This window comes from Micrasema longulum, unplaced genomic scaffold (genome assembly GCF_059751315.1).
Source record: "Micrasema longulum isolate JH-2025_06_02 unplaced genomic scaffold, ASM5975131v1 h1tg000962l, whole genome shotgun sequence".
Lineage (NCBI taxonomy): Eukaryota > Metazoa > Arthropoda > Insecta > Trichoptera > Brachycentridae > Micrasema > Micrasema longulum.
This window is the reverse complement of record NW_028278153.1, coordinates 285,495-303,658: the sequence shown is the minus strand read 5'-3', so window position 1 is coordinate 303,658 and position 18,164 is coordinate 285,495. Positions and strand designations below refer to the sequence as shown.

General features: G+C 30.6%; 1 long non-coding RNA gene across 1 annotated transcript; it reads left to right on the top strand.

Annotated features, from left to right (window-relative positions):
• Positions 1-1,222: 1,222 nt before the first annotated feature.
• On the top strand, positions 1,223-3,668 carry LOC148277886 (uncharacterized). Its single transcript, XR_015823342.1, has 3 exons — positions 1,223-1,240; positions 2,275-2,361; positions 3,517-3,668. It is a non-coding gene; the product is annotated as an uncharacterized LOC148277886 (long non-coding RNA).
• The last annotated feature ends 14,496 nt before the right edge of the window (positions 3,669-18,164 follow it).

Below are 18,164 nucleotides of genomic sequence, written 5' to 3'. Positions count from 1 at the left end.
CAAAACAATTCTAGGTTATCTGTTAATTTTGCGCCACCGTAAGAAACATCGTTAAGTACAAGAAATAATATAATATTTCACTTAAATTGGAACAGTCTGAAGGGAACATTTAAGATTGAACGTCCTGCGACACGCAAGCCAACTTTAAAAATGACATTCGTAAATAAATCGTGCGAATGTTCCGCCGGGCATTTGTACTAATGTTGACTAAGTTTCCCCCGAATTGACGCCCATTGTAACTTACCACTATTACGAAGGTGGATACTCAGATATTTAATAATCTTGTCTCTTACCTGATACAACGAAATAAAATGTGGAATTTAAAACAGCACAAATCAGAGCCGATGTAAATTACAGGTTATTTATGAAGGAAATAAAAAAAAACTTCGCCGAAATGGCAACACACCTGGTACGCCACGGCGCCGACGCATTTTAATACAGGTAATATAAAAACAGAATAAAATCGTCAATTTATAAGATTTTCTATAAAATTAAAAATTAAAATAAAATTATAAGGTTCGCACAAAGTTAGTTTTTGAAAAATTTCCTCACAAGACGAAAGCGTCACTGAAAAAAGTGTTTTTTGACTTAGAATCCAAATCACTTTTTTTTCTTAATTTATGCACGAGCAGGTAGCATCCCACAAATTTAAAGTATGTTATGAATATAACACGCAATATCGTTGTGTTATAAATGTTAAAAAAATTAATTGATATCAGAAGAGAAGGGGAAAATCTATTAGAGAAAGAAATAAGTCCAGGCATTAAAAAGTCTAACGATTTGTTATTGGCTCATTTATGCTATGATAAACTTTTCCAATTTATTTTTTTAAGAATCTTTGTGTTTGTTATAATATGTTTTAAAGATGTTCACAAATTTCACTATAGAAGGTGAATCTGTGTATAAATGTTAAAATTGAACATACGAAATGAAGAAATCTCAGCGTCACTTGACATTACCATGCATGTTTGTGTATAAGTGTAAAAAGTCTCAGCGTCACTTGACATTACAATGCATGTTTGTGTATAAGTGTAAAAACGAATTTTCTTATAATTAAACAAATTGAATATAGATATTCGGTCTCGGTTGAGATATTACATACTTATTAGATCTCTCGAAGTTTAAATGAAAATATTTTTTTGCGTTTTTAGTCTGTGTCCAGAAATGATGAATATTGTTCTGAGTTTGAAAAGAAACCAGAACCCTGGACAATTGTTTTCGACTCGATGGCTACTCTCAGGTAAATATTCCTAAAGCGAATCGAGTGGGTATAAGTCAGCCTTGTAGTGTTATAGCTGCCGTATCCGCCTACAATGCTAGTGGTTGCGGAATCGATCTGGCGGGTTAGAAGTTTTTTTTTTGTAAAGTTTTTAACACAGCAATATTTTCCTGTCTCTGGACTGGTACCCACGAGTATAGCAGTGGCGAGTGGTGATTTTATTAACAGGTAAGCTATAAAAAAATATCATATATTTGTATCTACATAAAAGGTATAAAATATAATGTATGTAAAATATACTATAAATTGATGTTTTTCTGTGGTTCTGTGTACAAATAAAATAACTTTTATCCGTGAAATCAACTCAAACGACGTAACTTCGTGATATATTATATTAAAAATATATATTATCCATTACTTTCATACATAACTCATAATTTATTTATTTTAAAAGCACTATGAATTCAGTCGATATTAGATATTTAATTGAAATGTCAACTGGCTGAATTGTTCTAGAAATTAATAGTGCTAAAAACGGCCGCGTCGAGTGCCATATTATGTCCTGCAATAGAACGCATAAAAATAATTATGGTCTTATGTCAAAAGTACCATCTCAAAGAAAAATAGCCCTTAAGAAATAATGTTTAAAATACTGTTTTCCAAATCAAGAATCTTCAAATAATTTCTGTAATCTGCAAGTTTAATCTAGGAAAAAAAACCCGCATGGGTTAAGACATTCAAAATATGGTATACTAATTTGAATGAAAAAATAATCTGGAATAATCGGCTAGTTTCTTAGCTCTTAATATTTATATTAGGATAAAAATACGAACAGTGGAAATGATTAAAAATAAATGGTAATTATTTGTTTGTTTTTCTGTAAAAAAGTTACAGTAGAGCATTATTATTGTTAGTCAAATATAATGGTAAGCTGCGCATAATCGCTTCTATACACGGTTCGCCCCTGGAGTATAGCACAATACGACTATTTTACTTCCATGTAACAGATGATTGAAAGTCTCAATTTACAATCAATTACAAAAAAATTGTTATAGGTCGTAATTCGAACATCGGGCCTCCAGATCCGGAGTCTGCGAGGAAGCTGCCCACAAGAACATAAACCGTGTTCTGTTCAATTTAATGTAAGTATTTATTGATAAAAAGTTCTAAAATGAAAGTTATTAATATAAGACATCTCTGCCTCAGTTGAAATTTCACAAAATCTTACGCTTAAATTCGGTACGAGTATAAAAACATAATATTATTAATTCATTGATTGAATCAACATTCACTTCATGGTGAATTATTATAAGAATGAAAAAGAAACCTCTTAGTTGTTTTTTATCACCCATCAACGGGAGGAACGCTCTTGAAACTATACTGGTGTTCTTTCAATGTAACAAACGTGTAACACTTATTATAAAGTTTTAGTTTTATGGATTGTATAAAAAAGTTCAAAACCAAAACAAACGAAATGTAGAAATGTCGCAAAAAAGTAAAATTTAGTATTTTATTACTCACATCAAACATAATGGAAGCCTTGTTACAGCCGATCCGGTAAACTCAATTAAGATCTAATATTTGATAAGATTTTGAAGCGGCGATAAAAGTTCTGGGGAACTGTAGGGCGTAATACACTGTTAATAATAAAGGCCGTATTACGTGCATACATACATACATCATATACGAGTATAAGTGCTAACTTGTACACGCAAATACACCCCGTTCAAACACAACAAATGAAAAATGGCCATAAAAATTACATCATGAAAATTAGGTATAAATTGTTAATTTCTTCCTTTGTTTATCAGCATTGCGTCGGAAATATCTGTTAAATAACTTAAGTTTTTAAATTACAGAAATGATTTAAAAATGTATCTTTTGGTGACAGATTTTATAAAAAAATAAATTATTGATAACAAAATGGCCAAAAAACGTCAATTTTGTTTTAAAAAATATATCATCTTTATGGGAAACTAAACATACGTTTAAAAATGTAAAATCACTTAATCGATACTGTCGGCGCAATGACGATATTATTATTTTAATTATTAATATCGAGGCCGATTGAGATTACAGTTCTGTGTGTAAAATAGAACCAGAATTCTGGAGAGTGACTTTTACTCGATGACTGCTCTCAGGTAAAAATTCTGAAAAATGAAATCCAGTGGGGATAAGTTCAACTCTTAGTGTCGCGGACGGCGCGTTACTTATCATACTTGAGGTTTCGATACGATTCCTGGAACGGTCGATATGAAATATTGTTTTGAAAATTTGTATTATTTTATTGTTTCTAGACTGGCACCTGACGCGTAGGACTGATCACCAAACCTTAATGTAGCTTATGAACCAATAAATAAAGATGTAAGTAAATTATAAAAAAAAACATTTAAAAAATTTATTAAATATTTTATTTATAACCTTTTTTGCATTATGATATCTCACAATTAGTATTGTCAAATAAATGTCTTTGTATTAAATAAAAAGTGCCTAAAATTCGTATTTATTTTGTTGCAGGCACCTAATTTTTAAATTATCACAATCAGAATGATTCCATTGTTTCTTTCAATGTGTTTCCTAAATATAAGTTGTTAAAATGATAATACTAAATAATGTTTGATTTATTTATTCTGCGCCGTTTCCCTACAAATCTTTCCGTTCCTTCTTTTTTTAACTAAAACATTAACATAACTCTTTACCATTTAAAGGTTAAATATCAATTAGGTGCTTATCTTTTTTAAACACGCATGCATGTCCTGTGACACTAAAAGGTTAGTCGTTTGTTTTATAAAATCACTCCGTTGTCAAGAAACAAAACGAACAAATTAAGGCAAATACAAAACATCTTAAAAAATTATAACAAGAAGTTTAGTTCAAAGTTCCTATTAGTATTTATTTGAAATACACCCATCAAAATAGTTATTTATGCTTGGGTACCGAAAAGTTTCTTAAATATTTTTTAACGGAAAATAAGATACTTCTAAGTAGTTTGCGCGCGGTTAAACATTCAAACAATGAAACCGAGAAGTTTGAAATATATGTAAATAGAGGAAACATACTTAATAGGTAAAACTCCTGTTCATCTTAGTGTAAGTTCCCACAGAACGACAGTTTTCAATTTGTTGTTTTTACTTTTTCAACCGACATGCCACAATACATACATAACCTCGAAAGTTTATCATAATACGCTAGATAGACGCAGACGGTCCGCGACGCTCTATAGACGCTGCCACGTTCGGCACGCTCGGCAGCCCGGCGTCGACTGATGTTCCCAGGACGAGGACGTCTCTAACCGACGCCGACGCATGCGTCCCGCGACGTCTCTCCGTACGCCTTTCTCTCCTACGAGCCTTCTCTCGAAGCCTACGCTGTACGTTCTACGGTAGAACGACAGCGGACTGGGCCAATAAAAACTTGGTAATGTTTTTACTCCGTTCAGTTCCTGACACGGTTAAATATTTTGACGCTTCAAGTCTAAGCGCGACGGAAAAGGACAGTTGTTTTATGCAAATATTCAAAGTTTCTGCATTGCGTTTTGATGCCTAATCAAATACAAACTGGGTATTTTATTATACTCTGTAAATTACCGTTTTTTTTAAGTCGCGTATTTCTGATTCTGCGTGTTTTCAATACGTAACATTATAATATTTTAAATCAAAACCAAAACCTTTTCATTGATATTTTTTTATCCAGAATTTTATTAAATAATACTTTATTTTTATTTTCTTGCATTTTCTTCATCACATTTAATTTTTGAAAAAAACAAGTGACGGCACAACATTTAAGATAAGGTTATATAGAATTCTAGGCATCTACAGGGCTTATCTCTCACCCAAATCTCACCCGCATAAATAAAGGTTTCAGCTCTTTAACTTCACAAAAAACAACAGATGAAAGAATTGAAGGAATATAGATATTCAAATATAGGCAGAATGGTGAATGTTACACAGTGTGTAGAGTGGCCACTTAAACCAGCCATTGACAGGTCATAAGCCCTGTAGATGCCTAGACTTCTATATTACCTTATCTTAAATGTTCTTCGTCTCTGTTGTAATATGTTAATATAAACAGCTTCCCAGGGAGTTGAATCCAGTCCTTGTCTACAAAAATTTGGACAAACTCTTTGGAGATATAAAGAAGCGTTAGGACTATGAAGTACATTAAACAGAAGTGAAAGGAAATGATTCTCTCTTCGCTGTCTAATTTTGAGCCATTTCAGTTTCCTACGATAGTCAGAAATGTGGTCATATTTCCAAAAACCAAAAATATACTTTATGCATGTATTCTGAAGTCGTTTAAGTTTATCGAGTTTCTCACAGCTTAAATCAGTCATGGAAACATCAGCGTAATCTAGAATGGGTAATAATAATACTTGTACGAGAGTGCATTTAGTATTAATAGGTGAGAATTTTTGCAACCTTCTAAGTGAGAGTAGACTAGATTTTTTTATAGATTTCCTGTATTGGATATTGGTACCATTGACATTAAGAGGATTAAGTGAAGATACGTCTATATTCATATGCCGTTTCAAATTATTTTGTTTGTATCTACACAAGAGTTACTTTCTATCAAAATAAAATTGACAGCCTTAGCCAATTTTATAAGTCTTACAATTAGCGTTCTCTACTTTATATATATATGTATATCTGCGATTTCATACTTTAATATACATATATATATATATATATATATTGATAGTTAAATATCATAATGATGGAGAAAAAATTTCAAAATAAAGAAATCTAAGCATTTACAGGGTCTATTGCCTGTCTTTAGCTGCATAATTTTATTTTGTACTTGTTAGAAAATTAAACTATCAAATGACGTGGTGTTAACATTTGGATACTGATAGATTAATTAGAGCTTGCGCTTTCGCAAAACTTACACAAACGCATTTAAAATCTACAGGGTGTTGATTTTAATAAGGTTAAGTATACCAAATTTAAAACAAATAAGCTCTCTTTTCTTTAAATCTGTGTTCGATTAGAGGGGTGTGTGAAATAATAACATGAATGAAATATAATGGATTAAGAAAATGTAATAATTTTTTTTTTTACATAAGTACATTTTTTATTTATAAAAATATTATGTGTTTATCATTTTCAACGAACTAAATGATAAAAAGGCTCGTTTTCTGCCGTTATTTCCAGCGGGAATTTTTTTTGGAGCGACACGTTATTAAATAAATATATGACATTTTCTTAACTGATTGTTTCTGTTTTGCTCTAATTTAAAGAGGATTTTAAAAAACATAGCACATTTGAATAAAATTTAATATTAAGGTTTTTTCAAGCAATATTCTGTACATTAAAAATGTGTTCGTGTAAATTTGGCGAACGCGCCAGCGCTAGATAATCAACCTATACATGATAAGATTAAATGAAAAAATACATTTATGAACCAGTGTTTTTGATCCATAGCTTAACATTGAATATATACTATTATATTTTGACTATAAAGAAACGCAGAAGCACCTTGTGTATATTTTACTACCATATCATTAGCAACTAACAAAGCAATAGCAGTCTATATCACTCTCATAAGCGCGTCTGAGCGCAAGAGAGACGGAGATTATTTTTATAATGCGTAAACCGTGCGATGTCATGCCATACGCTTATTCACAGATACTACACAATGCGTTTGTGTAAGTTTTGCGAACTCGCCAGCTTTAAATAATCCACCAGTAAATAAATAATGATATTAAATTTTATTATATTTTATCGAAATAAACGGCACTTAGTGACTTTTACGCATTAGTTGCAAATACAATAATAATCACACATGTAAGTATAATATAATTTTAAGTAAAATGTAGTATAAAAAAAAAATACTAATGAGTTATTTACAAACTAAGAAGTCTGCAAATATAAACAGATTAAATATTGTATAAACCGTTTTTAAATATTGACGAAAAATAAATCTGGTAGCAGAAATATTTTTAACGTGCAAAAAAACAAAGAACAAAATACATATTAATAAAAAAATTAAAACAATTTAGAATAACACTAAACGATAAAAATAAACCTTTATGTGTTATTATTTTAAACTTTTACTTTGGTTAAATAGAGGTGTATACTGACGTAAAAATAATAAAATACCGAAAAAAAATATCAAGAAACAAAAAATATTAAGAAGTTAAAAGAATTTGGATTTTGAAAAATAATAAAAAAGATTCAAAATATTGAATTCAATTTGAGAAAATAATTGTACATAAGTATTATTCTTTCCGGCTTTTCTATGTCTAACGGTTTTGAGACGTACCCGTTTTTCCATCAGGACAATAATTACACTAACATTCAGATTCTGCTTTATACCTCCATCGTAGTAGTTACAAAAAATATAAAATCAACGTGGTAATAGGATACATGCTTTTAGAAGCTAACACTAGCGCATGGAGATTTTAATTATAAAAAATGTTTTATCTAGCAGGAGGCAATAATTTTAAAAAATATAAAAATAAAATCCATTTCAATTTTTATTTTTGATTCTTTATTTATTCTTTCACTTCGTATGTATTGTTTTTTTTTACATTTAATATAATGTAACCACACTAAGATGTCCCGTCCCGGGGAAACGTTTATATAATTTTAAAACATGCCTTATTAAACATAATAAAATCATAACCTCAAATACATATTAAACATGGTCACACCTTGTAAATTCACATTTTCTCCCTTCTTTTGTACTTTTTCCAACTTTTGCTCCCATAATATCAAAACGTTTAAAAAAATGTAATCAGTGCACGTTGGTGTAATCCGCCAATAGCATGTGTCCTATCAGCGCGTTGGTTTTATATTTTTGTGCCACTACTATGGTGAAGGTGCATTTAGGATTTTCATGTTAGCGTCCTGACAAAGAGACGGGTACATCTCGAAACCGATAGACATGGAAAAGTCGGTAAATGATCATATGCAATTAATAACTAACCTTAAATAAAATGATAAACATTAAAAATAATGTATTATATTTTCTATCAATAAGATAATGATATTTAATCAGGAAATATCACTTTTTATATTTTTAAATACAGTCCAGTAAAAAAATATTTTTTTGTCATTATTAGTAAGTAGCATATATAGTTTTTTTTTTATTTGTAATTTTGAATTCCCTCGAAAACGGTCATTGCATTGGCCACGCCCCAAATACGTCACGATTCCTGTTCATTTTTAATTTGGTTCCAAACCATTAATTTTTTTTAGTGACATTTTTTTATTTTCTTTTTTAAAGTTATATATAAAATGTAAAAACATTTCTCCATAGTATTCATATTGATTTTGAAAATACAATCAATCATTTTTAATCCATTTAATGCATTTTTATCGGTATTCGTAATACGTTATATTATATAAAAACAGCAAGTATTTTTTTACGTTTACGAAAGAGCAGTCAGGCAGAAAAACATTATCACTTTGGAGATCGACATCTTTTACATCAGTGAAACTATGTTTAAGAGACAAATACTTTATATTACTCTTGCTATTGGAGAGTATAATAATGTAATATGGTTCGATATTTTGTCCCAATGTAACGCCTTAAACGCTAGACAACAATGCATCGACACCAGATCATCAATCAGAATGGGTTGATATTGTCGCTGGAGTACCTTAAGGTGGAGTTTTATCACCATTACTACTTTCCATGTTTGTTTATCCGATAGCAGAATGTCTCAATTGTTCATATCATCTCTATGCAGATGATTTACAACTATATCTTCATTGCAGACCTGAAAGCACCAGCGAAGCAATAGAGTCGATGTATAATACACTTAATTGCGTGTCAACATGGACAAAAGAGTATAGTTTATTTATAAACCCATCTGAAACAGAAATTGTGTTTGCGGGTAGTCAAAGATTGCTTAGTAAGCTGGACGTATCTTCACTTAATCCTCTTAATGTCAATGGTACCAATATTCAATACAAGAAATCCGTGAAAAACCTAGGAGTACTAATGGATGAATATCTATGCTAGCGAGCTCATACTAATAAATTAAGCCGGAAAATATTTTTCAGTCTACACTCACTTAGAAGGTTACATAAATTCTTACTCTTTAATACTAAATGCACTCTTGTACAAGCATTACTATTACCTATTCTAGATTACGCTGATGTTTCCATGACTGATTTAAGCTGTGAGCAACTCGATAAACTAAGACGATACAAGGTATATTTTTGGTCTTGGGAAATATGACCACATTTCTGATTATCGTAGGCAACTGAAATGGCTCAAAATTAGACAGCGGAGAGACTATCACTCCCTCTTACTTCTGTTCAATATACTTCATAGTCCTAACGCTCCTATATACCGCCGTGAAAAATTTCAACGTTTATCAGTTTATGGTAAACCTCTTCGTTCTAATTCTCAAGGCACTCTTTTAATACCCATCCACAATTCTTTTTTCTTCTGTCACTCATATAGTGTCCATGCGGCTCGACTGTGGAATCATCTCCCATCCACCATCAAAGATGTTACTACATAATCTCTGTTTAAATTACGTTTGAAAAAACATCTCTTTTCTCTCCCTTCATCTCTCCACCTTTCTTCTTTCTTCTTTTTTCCTTTTTCTCATTGAGTAATAGTTTTGATTTAAGGTAATTTATAAACAAATACGTTTATTTCTATTTTTAAATATCTTTAGCTTTTTAATCTTTATTTTCTATCGATTATGTTATGTAACTTGACTTATAAAAAAAAACTATAATTTTAATTGTTGGTTGGAAGAAATTGCCACTTGCAATAAACCCGCCAATGTTCAAACAACATAATGTACAAAAAGTTAAATAAATGAATAAAAATTTTGTTATTTTGGAAAAATAAATTAATTTGAATTTGAAATTGAATTTGATTATTTTTTCAAAGGCATGTCTAAACGTAATATTGTTTTTACCGAAGCATCAAACACTTCTCGGCGAAAATAAATTTAAATAAAAAGGAGTTAATTTGTAAATTATTTTACTCTTCAAGTGGCGTCAAAGTTTCACTAAATTTAAATGTTATTTACCACACCACTTGAAGGGGAATTTAGCTGGTGGTTGGGAGTTTTACCGAGATAAGAATTAGTTTTCATGTTGCCTTCTTCTGCAAAATAACACGGGTTATATTAATTAATTCGAAACCAACAGTACGGCATACAAAGGCACCTTACTTGAGCAGAGATCATAGCTTCTCTAGAAAACTTTGATGCTCCTTGTTATTGTTTTAAGTACAGACCTGCCGGTGCTTCCTTTCATTACATTTTCCTTATGGAAACGGTGAATCCTAATAAATGCTAAGTCCGCTGAAAATTCTTGTTCTACGATAAACAATACAATTACATTCCTTATCGCGAATAAATATATCATTATTTCAGATGAAATTTAAAGACCATTATCAAATTTTTAGATTAACACTTTTTATCCCGGAGCCGTGTAATCACGTGATTATATAACCACGCGTTGTGTCCCGGTCCCGTGTTTTCACGTTATTTACCAGCTGTTAAAAAAAGGGCATTTTAATGACATAATTTTATCATAATTGTGACACGTTTAAAAAACCCTTCACAAAGCATGAGATTTCACAAAAATGGACCGGACACAGGGTAAATTCTTTGTGTATTTGGCCGGTGCTCAAAGTGTTAATAAAATGATTCAAGTTTTTAGATTGTCTTTAAGTGTATTTTGTCGCTTATGCGGCAACATTCTTTTAAAAAATACGTATATATAAATTCGGTTAATCAACAGCTACACTCATTATAATATATAAAAAACAAATGACAAATGACAAATAAGCTAATTTCAGGTTTTCACAATTGTTAGCACCACAGTCAGTTAAAATAAATTCTCAAACTTAAACTAAACAATATTTTGAGTTTGTCCAATTTTTTGTAGACAAGGACTGGATTTAACTCGGGTTGTGGTCCCGTGGCTAGTGTCTAGAGACACTAGCCACTAACATGTATATAGTTGTAAATAACTCACTATTAGAAAATGGAATTAAGTTTGGGTAAAGTAGGATTCGAACCACGGAACTTTGGTCCATGAGTCCGAGACACTAGCCACAGGACCACAACCCGATTTGCTGCAGGAAATTTTAAAACAAACGTGGGATTCTTTTTACCTCTACCAAGGATCCTCAAAACAGTTAACGAAATCTCTCTAAACAGTACTGTCGATGTGTTCCTACAACAAAGACAAGCATTCAAGAAGCAAGCGGTGTCATCACTACTGGCTTATACTCCTTTGCCACATCCGCCTAGATCTTGCCATGGCCATGGCTTTTAAAATAGTTTCTAAGATTTTAAAATTCTAAATATTATTTAGGTAAGTTGAATCAATATATTTAATAATACGTAAACTGAGTTTACCCTGCAGATGACTCCTGCAATGGTAGCTGAAACGTCGAAACAAATCCAACACACGCGGTATCACCCAAGAAATAAACATATTGATAACAGTGACCATGAAAACCTTCGCACCTATTCAATAAATTTAAAATCATAAATTTCAATTCATCGGGGCGTTCATTAGTCTGTTAATTGGTTTGAATCAGTGATTCCCAAAGTGGTCTATATCGGCCCCCAGGGGTCTATGACAACCTGCAAGGGGTCTACGTCAACGAAAAAAAAATTTGGGGGTCCATGAAATAAAAATGGGGGTCAACTATAGTGGATCTCAACATACACTGATAGTACTTCTGTACTTCTGGCTGCAAAAAAACATACCCCTTACTTATCTTGTATTGCAAGAATTTTTTTAATTTCCTTTCCATCGTCATACCTAGTGGAAGGGTTCAGCGCTGTTACCAATCTCCTAACGAAAAAAAGAAACAGACTGGTCATCATTGGCCGAGGAGATTTAAGATTAAATCTGACAAAATTGACGCCGAATGTTGATAATTTATTAATAAAGCATCAGGTTCATCCTTTCCACTAAAAACATTTACTTATTGCTTAGTTTATGTTATGTTACGTTTATTTTATATAACAGATACAAAATTTTATTTTGAGTAGTTTTTATTTAAATTCAATTAATCAATGTATAAAACTTAACATTTGTTTTAACTTTAAGTTTTTAACACTAAACTTCACTACAGCTAGAAATTTATGAAAAATTAATATCAGGTAAGTAGGGGGTCTACCAAAAACCGAAAAACATGGCAAGGGGTCAGCGACACAAAAAAGTTTGGGAACCTCTGGTTTAAATGAAAATTTTTTTTACCAAAATGAAATAAGTATGGAAAAAGTTTTGTGGCCTCTTTCTAAATTGACCTGTAATTCAGTTTCAAAAAACTCAACTAGAGGCACTACAAATCGATTCTAATTAACAAGACATAAAAATTTTCTTGACAACAAGACATATCTCATTGAATTCTTGTCTTTCTTATAACGGGCGAAAAATAAGATAGGTCATGTTGTCGGTTGACCTATTTTATTTTTGGAAAAAAGAATTGAAGAAATATGGATGTTCAAACGTAGGCAAAATGGTAAATGTTACACATTGTGTAAAGTGGCCACGTTAACCAGCTAATTATCTGAGAGACCTCATCTAACTTCTTTCACAACACGGACTATCTCTTCGTTCTAGTAACGAAAGAACCCTTTTAATACCCTGTCATCGCTCTAATTTTCTTGCCTCCTCTTTCACAGTAGTTGCTGCTCGATTGTGGAATAATCTATCCCCTCATTTTAGAGACGCCCCTTCTTTATTTACATTAAGGTCAAGATTTTAAATGTCACTATTTAAATTGTTCTTTAATCTTTCTTCTTTCCTTCCCATCCTCTCTCCTCTCTTCATGATATAGTGTTAATTTTTATTTTTTTAATATTTTAATATTTATTTTTGTTCATTTTCGCTTTTAATTTTTGTATAAAATTGTAAGATTCAATATGTCCATGTATTTATAATTTTCTCAAACTGAACAGTTTGGGTAGGTAGGAAGAAATTGCCTTAAGGCAATACGCCCGCCCTTATATGTATATAAAGTGTCAAATAAATAAATAAATGACAGGTCGAAACCCTGTAAATGGCTAGACCTCTATATACTATTCTCTAAAATGTTTTCTATCCCTGTTGTAATTTGTTAATCTTAAGTGACTCCCTAGGAGGTGAAATATTTTGAAGTATTTTGTCTACAAATATTTGGACAAATTTAAAATATGGGAACAAATTTTTGACAATTTTTGTTGTTATTTGGCTTTGTGTTAACACCTTATATATTTAATTATTTACCGAACTTAAATATTAGCTTTGTTAGATAATTTGCTACCCTGTTTATGCAATAATATACATTCGTACAATTATAAAATTCGAAAGGAAAAGCTATTATTATCAAGAACTGTTAAATTACAAATATTTAAATGATGGGTATTACTCAAAATCTGAAACATGTGTATTCACTCCTTAGTAAACTTGTATGAGGACTTAAGAAATCGTGTCGACTTAGTCTGAACTTTCACTTCAGAAGCAATCTTTTGGGGTGAAGTTAACACGGAGATACCCTAAAAGCACTCCATCTTACCAAATATTAAACATGAAAATAAACGTACCTTTTATGTTATAGCACCCATTTGCAAAAAATAAATACACTTTAAATAAACAAGAAATGAATTCGAATCAAATCTAATTAATAAACATTCAACATAAATTTCTACGAAATATAAACTACAAATTAAACATTCCAATACAAAATGTGAATTATAACTATTTATTAACACTGCTCAACCTAACAACACTTTCTGAAAGAAGAACTATTAATGATCTCATTGTACTGTATAAAATTTTAAACTCTCTTTTTGACGTACCAAAAATACTTTAAATGATTAATTTTAGAGTACCTGCTGTCAACACTAGGAGTACTTTATTGTTTCATTGCTCCAGTACTTCTTCCAACCAACAAAACAATTCATTGATACCGAGACTGCATAGGTTAGGTAACACTTATGGAACGGCTGCAGACATTCTGTCCAATTCTTTATTATCTTATAAGTCCACAATATCAAGTTTATTTTAGCTGCTCGTAAAATTTTTATTGACAGTTCAATTCCATAAATTAAAAAAATGCTTACTTGTTTATTTTTATTACCTAATACTTGTTTTTTATTTTTTAATATCATATCAAATTGCATTGTAGTATTGAAAAATACGCATTTCATATATACATATTTTTATTTCTTCTTTTTTCGCGATAATCTCCTTGCTTACCGTAACACTTTATTTACTGTGTTTGCTTTAGAAAATTTATTTCATAAACTTATATCTTTGTATTTTTTGTTTATATGCTCACTGTTTTTTCTTGCATACCTTTGTTATTGTTTTTTTTTTACTTTGTAAAACTTTTTATTATATCCTTTCTAACTAATTTCACATATTTTTTCTGTATATTCTGTATAATTTAGTATGTTAGCAAGTATTTTATTTTTATTTTTTGTAAATGCCTCTTGGGCGTCAATGAACAAAATAAAATAAAATAAATAAATAAAATTACACATTGTAGGAAATCTGAAAAAAGTAAGGAATTAATGCGATATTGCCATTTTAAAACGCCTTTATTTCAAAATCGCTGAATTAACAAATTAAAGTAAAATATTAGATATTATTGATAAAATAATATACTCCTACCTAAAAGTTTTATGCAAATAAAATTTAATTACTTTATAACTTACTCTCTTCAAATTTTGACTTAACTTAGGTGCATTGGTACTTGTGTAAAAATAAAATATGTAAGTAAAATTTGTTTGAATGATTTAATGATAATTAATTTATTAAAAAATGTTATTAAAAATATATAAATTTGATGCAACAGAGAAGAAAAATATTGTTGAGAAGGAAATATGAAAGTCTAGGCATTTACAGGGCTTATGACCTGTCATAAGCTGGTTTAAGTGTCCACTTTACATACTCTGTAACATCAACATTTCTCTAACTCTTTTATCTGTTAACTTTTATGATGTAAATGAGCTGAAACCTTTTTTATAGGGGTGAGATTCATCCGGCTGAACCATTTCACCTGCTAGGCAACGCTTAAAAAGAATTTTTAAATTTTTGTACTTCTAATTCTAATACGTTTAATCAGCAATGTTTTGAGTATGCCCAAATGTTTGTCGACCGGCTGAATTTCCTCCCTAATGAGTTATTTAGATCTAAATTTTTTGCAACAGAGCGAGGTTTGTATTAATTTTGTTCCTAATATGGGATATCTTGGCCACCTTAAGAGGACTGGAAAACTTAAAAAGACTAGCAAACTTAACCAGAGAGGCTGTTTAAGCCTATCTGAAAACATTTGGACATACCAAAAACATTGTTTATTTTTAAAAAAGAACTTTCGTTTTCAAAAAAAAAAAAGCATTTTTAAGCACGCAAATTCGCCGGCATTTTTCTCAAATTGTTAAATTGAAAATTATTATATTTCATTGAAAACAATTGACCATTATTAAATCGTTAAAATAAATGTAATTTAAAAGTAAGACTTCATTACTATTTTCCAGGCTGCAATATTAAGCATAAACTTATTAGGATCTAACTATCTTACTACGACATAACAAAACTTATACAATCTATTAATTTACTATTATATTAAACCATGAACTATTACCAGGCCACGTACATGAATATGAGATAGGTACTATATGCATCGTTTATGGATGAGATTATGAATTTAAAACGGTTCTTATGTGTAGTGCGCTGTATACAAACAGCTATACATACATTCTGGTGAACAAAATTTAATAATACATGTTAAGGTTCACCTGCTTTACCCTTGCTCATATTACAGTAGAAGTCTGAGGATGAGTATTTTCATGTACGAATAGAAAAAGGTCACTTGCTTCATCATACCACCGCACCGTCGCGCCGTCAGCATAGATGTAAACTTGACTCCTGACGTAAATGACGTCAAACTGATTCTCCGTATGTATGGAGTCTATGAATAAATCAGGACAAGATATTACGTCTGCCCTCGGTTAAAATGGAGGTACATTTTACGGCGGTCTTCTTACTACGTCTTAAGTTTTTTTATTCCTAAAATTTCGTGAAGAAAAGATACCATTTCTTTATATTTTTCATGGCGGCTATCTTGCGATGACGCGCTTTAATGCTACAATTCCCGCCGGTTTTAAAAATAGTTTTACGAGTTTGGCCCAAATTATGAATGTTTAACTTTTGTATTTTCTATTATTTATTTTTGGGCAACAAACGCGGTACTTTTACACAGCGCAATAATTTAATAAAATACGAAGGATTATAAATACTGTAATAAAACTTTTTCAGTTTGAAACTAGGTATTTAAAAAAAGCATTTGGCTTACGCGTCTTTTGTCCAATAGAAAGGAAGTTTTACTAGATTATTTATTTTACTATGATGCTAAATATGTGAAAAACATCATTACACCTCCTATCCAAACTCAATGGTGCACAAGGCATTATATTGGAAACAGCGTACCTTGATCATCTGAAAGGTGATCAGTTTTAACAGTTCAGGTACCGGTCCAAGAACGGTGAAACTGCAGTGTTAACCCATCTTTTAATAAAATATATTACGCCAACTCTTCCAAGATTGAAATTAAAATCTCAAGCATGGTAGGCAAATGCGCCAACTACTACACTGTGAGATTGACTTATCCCACTAGGTTTCACTTTTTCACCTACACCTTACTTTTATGTAACAGATTATTTATATGCGCTGAATTTATATACCACAGTACCCTATGCACCACAATGTGCGGATATCGCTAGCCCAAAGCAACAGTGAGATATCTCTGAAGAACATTTTCTTAGATAATCGGACTTTGAGGTATGCAAAAGGTCAGACTTAATTTAATTATTTGAATTAAATAATAAATTCTATATTTTCACATTGGTTAACTATTTTATTTCAATATTTTATTATTTGAAAACATTCATTTATTTTATTTATGAGCATATCTGCGTGTGTATCTCAAAATGGTAAATTTCTGACTGTTGCTTTGGGCTAGCGATATGCATTATGTTTAGTGATTATATCAAATCATCATAAAAGTATTTTTTTTATAATTATTCAAAATAAATCGAAAATAAATGTTTATTTGAGAAAAGCATCTAAAATTCTATGCATTTCTATGGCTCATTTATAACAGTTGTTAGGATATTTATTATGATTATTTATTTATTGACCGATTAGTCCATTAAAAAATAGCAAATACGTATTCTTATATTATATACAGGCACAATTGAAATAAAATACAAATAAAGATAATAAAAGCTAGTTCAAAAAATTTAATAATAATAATATTATTGCATTTATTTATTCATATTTTTCTCTTACAAACTATAAATAATATTAAAAATAACGTGACCTCACTGGGATTACCCGTGCCGAGAACACTTAACAATATACTTTTTTGAAATGTTTTTGCATCTGAGAATAAACAAAAAAGACTAACTTAATAAACAGAGAAAATTAACAAAATATTCACAGTTTTAAAAACCAGTTATTTATGTACATTTATATTATTTATATTATTTGAAATCAAAGCAAAACGCACAATAAAAATAACAAAAACCTAACATAAGCTATACACTTGCGGAGCGGTTAATTCAATTTTGTTTTGGGCGAATGAGACAATCCATTTTACTTCTACCTAGCTCCACTATCCATTTTTTTATATCCTTTTTAAACATTTTCTCGTTACTAATCGTTTTAATAGATGGTGGAAGTAGGTTATAGATTTTGACCGAATAATACTCAAAATCCCTTTGTCCGAAAGTGATATTAGTTTGTATTTGTTTAAGTTGTCTTTGTGTTAAGGATCTAGTGATTATATTATTTGTATGTGATGTATTGTAGGGATTGTCTTTTATTTGCGTAAGAGTAGTTTTTTAATATGTAAGTGAGTATTGTTTAAGCGTATAATTGTTTTGGTGTCATAAGTTGTGATTTGTGGAATATTTCTTCAGTAGATGTCTGTATCGGGACTCTTAGTATTATTATTATGTGAA